Genomic DNA, 6115 nt, shown 5'->3' with positions numbered 1-6115 from the left:
CTGTCACCCTTATTTCTTGCTATTACTGTGATTCTTGCTTTACTTTTTGCCATAGGACTGGCAGTGGCTGCCCGGCTGGCTGCATGTGTGGTGAGAGGTTTCTGTTAGCGCCACCTTCCCTTTGTGGAGAGGATGCTTCATTGGTATTGGTTGCTTCTAATCTGGACCCCTTCTGTAGACCTAGATCCCTCATCATGTGACCCATGTATTCATATAACCAGGTCAGGCCAGAGAGTCACTTGGACTTTACCATACCCACTTCTCATGCCAGGGAAAAGGCCTGGGGACCTGCAGACATAAGACCACCTATTCTATCTGCCAATGGGAGAGTCAATAACACTTGCTTCACCCCACAGTACTCCCCCAGTGAAGATTGGTTAGAAGTCTGATCCTACCAAGGTTCCAGAGGGGGAGGGGAGGCCTTGGTCAGCTGGACACAAATTACTAACCCAAAAAGACCAGTGTCAATGTTGTTAGACGTATGTGTTGTTATAGGTATTGGCGCAGAGGCATCTGTCATAAGAAAAAAGTGGGCACTTGTCACAGAGGGCCCAAAAACTCTTTATATACCATGTGGAGGCTTAGACTGGGAGTGGGTTTACTGACTCAATGACAAATGCATGTGTGAGGAAAATGGTTTATGTGCCTATACACCTGAGTTTTTATGCCCCAGCTGGAGCTGTGTTTCATGGGCTACTTGGAAAAAAGAAAGCACAACAGTGCTCCTTCAGAAGGGGGCAGCTATATCAGGTTGTCAATCAAAGGTCTGTAATCCTGTTAATTTTACCATCATTAACCCAGGAGATTCCAAATGGCAATGGGGCACCTGAATTGGCATCTGGATCCCTGGGGGAGGCAGAGACCCAGGGACTGTGCTATATTTCAAGAGAGTCACTACCGCCCATCCAACCATGTCCCATCAAGTCTTCCACTCCTTCTATGAAGAAATAAGAAGTAGCCCCACTCCCATTTCAGTCACAGCAAGGAACTTGTTTCTAGCCCTAGCAGAGAGTATAGCCCAGACTCTGAAGATCTCTTATTGCCATGTATGCGTGGGAACCAACATGGGAGATCAATGACCATGGGAGGCTAGAGAATTAGATCCCCGCAAACCTTCTAATGGAACAGAATAATCCAGTCCTACCAGGGTTTGGCTCTTCAAAACCTCAATTATTGAGACAAACTGCCTTGCCTGGTGGGGAAGAAAGTTCACCATCTCTGTTGGAAGCTTCACGTGTCTAGGCCAAAGATTTTATAACTCAGCCCCCCTGGGAAACACAATGGTGGGGATCCCCAGATCACCTTGAGTCAGACAGATCCCCACCCCTTGTCTAACTTCTCTCATCTCCAAGAGGCCTGGGACAATGTCAATGCAGCCATTGAATGGCGGGCCCCAGGTTGACTATACTGGATATGTGGAAGGATAGCCTATATAGTACTCCCCTCAGGCTGGTCAGGGTCATGTGTGCTGGGAACCTTTCATCCACCTTTCTTCCTGCTCCCCCTCGCCAGAGGGGAGGATTTGGGAGTCCAAGTGTATGGGGACAGGGAGACTCAAAGGAAATGACGTGCCCTACAAATTGGCAATTGGAAAGATGATAAATGGCCTCCCAAGTGTATAATCCAATATTATGGCCCTGCCACCTAGCAGAGGATGGGTTAGGAGGAGTTAGAGGATGGGGTAGGATTGCTACCGCAATCCCATTTACATGTTAAACCACATAATCAGACTGCAAGCAGTTGTAGAAATTATAACCAATGAAAGTGCCAGAGCTCTTAACTTACTAGCCAAGCAGCAAACCAAAATGCACGATGCTATCTATCAAAATCACTTGGCCTTAGATTACTTGCTTCCTTCTGGGGGAGGAGTTTGTGGGAAGTTTAACCTGAGCAACTGCTGCCTACAGATAGATGATGAAGGAAAAGTCATAAAGGAGATCACAGATCGAACAAGAAATGTTGCTTGTGCCAGTCCAGACCCGGAAAGGTTGAGACCCTGGGGAGTTATTTGGAGGAGGGTTTTCAACTCTCTGGGGGATTCAAAACCCACCTAAGTATTATCTTCTTGATTTTGGAAGCTTGCTTAATCCTACCTTGCTTAGGTCCCCGGCTTATACAGTCTGTCTCCAACCTCACTGAGGCGATAGTCAAAAGGGAAATGGCCACACGTGATGATGTTATGGAAGTATAAACCTCTAAACCAAGATGATGCTCTTTGACCCAAAATAGGGGGTCCAAGCATCAAAGGGGGGGGAATGTGGTAGAGCTTCTCCCTAAGGAATGTGGTAAAAACCTCAAGACAAGGGAAGGCAACCTGGCTATGTGCAAGTGCGCGACCTTCCTCACAACTCTGCAATGTAGACCACTCATTCAGATGTATGTTACCATATATGGGAGACAAAGGAGCAAAATTGTACAAAGGGCAGCCCCCCCCCCCACTATGCTCGGGGCTCAGCCTTTTGGGGTCTTAGCCCACTGAGCCCGTGCTGGCACGAATAAAGTTGCTTCCTGGAAAGAAAAGCCTCAATGTCCCAACTCCCTGTGTTTGACACACTGCTACACTGAGATGGAATGATGGACCGGTATACGGACAGGCACCTGCTGCTAACATTCAGTGACAGCAGGCGCCCTACAGTGTTAGGTCAGTTGCTGAGAGGAATAAGTCACCTATTAACTTCTAATAATAATGGCTATTTCACACTGCATGTGTATCCAGTAATTGCAAAGTTAACCCATCGTGTTGCTTGGGGATCTATTCCAAATGTCAACATACAATGGTTCGTACCTGGCACATAGTAGGGATACAACATCAGTCAAACATAAATCTAAACTGAGGCTCTAAAACTGTTCCCAGCCTTTGGGATCTGAATGCTTGCAATTAGAGCTGGCATTGCCTGTGCTTCTGTTAATTTGAGTGATATTCTCACCTGGTAGGCGAAATGTTGTGAATTTAAGGGTGTGACCCAAGACCTGATGGAGAACTGTTTCTTTTTTTTTTTTAATTTTTTTTTTCAACGTTTATTTTTTTGGGGACAGAGAGAGACAGAGCATGAACGGGGGAGGGGCAGAGAGAGAGGGAGACACAGAATCGGAAACAGGCTCCAGGCTCTGAGCCATCAGCCCAGAGCCCGACGCGGGGCTCGAACTCACGGACCACGAGATCGTGACCTGGCTGAAGTCAGACGCTTAACCGACTGCGCCACCCAGGCGCCCCTGAGAACGTTTCTTTTAACCTTAGGCTTGTGCAATGCCAATAAGGATAAACAAAAACATTGGATTTGATTGCAGTCTTTTGTATTCATGATGGGGGAAGAAAAGGCCAGTGAGTTGGGGAGAAAAACAATGAACTGAATTAGTTGGTTCTATCAGAGCAGCTGATAAGACTGTGTTACTCCAAGCTCTGTGTTGCCTGGGGCCCTCCAGTTTGGGCCACCCTGAGTCGGCTACACAGGGCTAAGGATTGCATTAGTTTCCTAATGCTGCTGTAACAAGTTACACAACTTATTGGCTTAAAACAAAACACATTTATTCTCTTACAATTCTGAAGGAATTGTAAGCACTCCAAAATCAGTCTTACTGGGCTAAAATAGAGGTATATACAAAGCTGGTTCCTTCTGGAATTTCTGAGGAGTGAACTGGTTTCCCTGCCTTTTTCAGCATCTGATGGCTGTGTGTATTCCTTGGCTTTGGGCCCCTTCTTTCATCTTCAAAACACATCACCCAGTCTCTGCTGCCCTCTTCACACTGCCTTCTGCTCTAATAAGGACCCTTGTGATTACATCAGACCCATTCAGATAATCCAAAATAATCTCCCACATTGCAAGATATTTAAATTAATCACACCTGCTAGGTCCTTTTTGTCCTATCGGGTAACATATTTCCAGGTTCTGGGGATTAGCACATGGACATCTTGGAGGACCTTTGTCAACTTACCTCAAGATTTATCCACAAGTCTAACTGATAGACTTCCTGTTTAAATAAGACGATGCAAATTTCGGATCAAAACCAAATATTGAACTAACAAATGCCCTTTTAAGTGTAAATAAGGCATGTTGCTTTGATTCTCTCAGCCAGCAGTTTCTCGACCTATTTTTCTTCCACAGGACAAGGTAGTGTGCCTGAATTTCTCATCAATAAAGATTACTCACTCTGCATCTCCACAATATTCTGTGGCTGAGAACCACTGTTTTTAGCCCTTTAGAGGTCCACAGAGAATGCTGGGATTAGTAATTTCCTAACTTTTGCTGTGAGGATTCTCTCCTGGTCCCCTTTGTGGTCCCCTGTTGACCTGAGTACGTGCATTTATTAGCAATCACGCTTAACAAACTCTGAGGGAATTTATTTACCTTTAGCAGCATGAAAATGTCCCCACATCCTGCATTCTCCTGGCTGGCTTCGTTTCCTTTCTCAAGCTCAGCCAACGCAAAATAAAATCAGCTCCTAGGTTTTTACGGTGTGTAAGTTGTGTTCATCAGGTCTATCATTGCCTGTGGGTGGGTGAAAATTGGGAGCAAGGGGATGGTGGGCTGGGCTGAGCATGATTCATTCCCCCGGTTTGTCTGGCTCCTGATGTCATCACAAAGACCAGCATTCTATTATATTTCCTATATTAGACAGGGGCAGACTGCCAGCTGGGCGCAGCTAGCCCTCTGCCCCTGTGATAGAGCCAAGTAAAGTTTGACTTGCCAATCTCGTGCCTCATCAGAACATCCATGGGCAGAGACTTTCTCTACTTAATTAGAATCTGTCTTAGTGGATGTGCCAGGCCCTGGGAGCCCAACGATGTTCCTACACAGCAGTTTTCTTTCTCTCCCTCTTTTTTTAGTTTGGCACCACCTTGTCAACAGGTGCGATCAACAGTAAGGAAACATGCGGTGCCAGTGCTCCCATTCTGGTCCAGCATGAGAACCCACTACTGGAAAGATGGCACTCACAGCATTAGGCAGGCTGCCATGAAATCGTCCTTCCTTGGCACCGGTGCCCATGGTGAGCGTCTAGGCAACTTTTGATTGGGCACCACGCCCTCCAAACAGATGGGCATGAATGTAGGCAGGCAAGAGACCATTTATTTATATCAACTGTATTTGCTGAGGGCAGGGTTCCCAGCTGGGAACATCAAAACAGCTCTTTGTCCTGGCCGTCTGCAGCTCTGATGGAGGTGAGGCAGCCTCGCAAATTCAGCAGGATTAATTTTGAAAAATAAGAACAATGTTTCTATGGACACCAGGGGACATTTTTGGCTCTCTTCAATGGTTCAGAACACAGAGCAGGCTGGGCCCAAGTCATTTTAATAAAATCTCCCATCCCTGTTTGGATTGGATGGGAAAAAGCCAAGAAAGCTTTCCAAATCAGGCCAAATGTAGGTGAACAGAGTTAGCCCCACATGGAAGCCTGCTTTGTGAGTCCTTTTACATACAATGGCAATGGCTTCCAAAGAAAATTAAGCTGAAGTCACCCAGACTCAGGCATTAGGAAAGGCATTCTGGTTGAGCTCACCACTGCACTGTTGTTCTAGGCATCCATTAACCTTCTTGTTGTCCCTCCTGTAAATGATGAATGGGATCAAGTGTGAGCTGAAAATGCAAGGGTGGACATTAGGGCTGACCTTCATAAAAGCCTCACTTGGCTTTGAGGGTAAACAGATAAATAAACAAGAATTATTACCTGCGTTTAAACATCTGAGAAATTGCAGTGTCTGAAGAGTATAACTTTATCAATGTTAGTATTAACTACTAAAAAATATTGCTTGTTTACAGTGCACCTGGCATTGTCTCAAGCACTTTACATGAAATCTGTCAATTCATTTTCCCAATAACCCGAGAGAGGTGGGTACTATTATTAGTATCATTACACAGGTGAGCACACTTAAGCTTAGAGAGACTTTCCCGAAGTCACACAGCTACTGACTGACATAACCAGGGTACAAACCCAGAACTGCCTGACAATAGACCCCACGGTTACACCCCACTTCCTCCAGAAACACCGAGAGAGGCCAATCTGTTCAGCAATCGGCTTACCTAATTTAGGGATGTCTCTTACAATAATAGCAGTTTAGGTCAGTTTTTCTCCAACTTCAGCGTGCCTGCAAATCACCTGAAGATTTTGCTAATACACA

This window comes from Puma concolor, chromosome B4 (assembly GCF_028749965.1).
Source record: "Puma concolor isolate L17-30 chromosome B4, mPumCon1.1.hap2, whole genome shotgun sequence".
Classification (NCBI taxonomy): domain Eukaryota; kingdom Metazoa; phylum Chordata; class Mammalia; order Carnivora; family Felidae; genus Puma; species Puma concolor.
Note: the sequence above shows the minus strand (reverse complement) of the source record.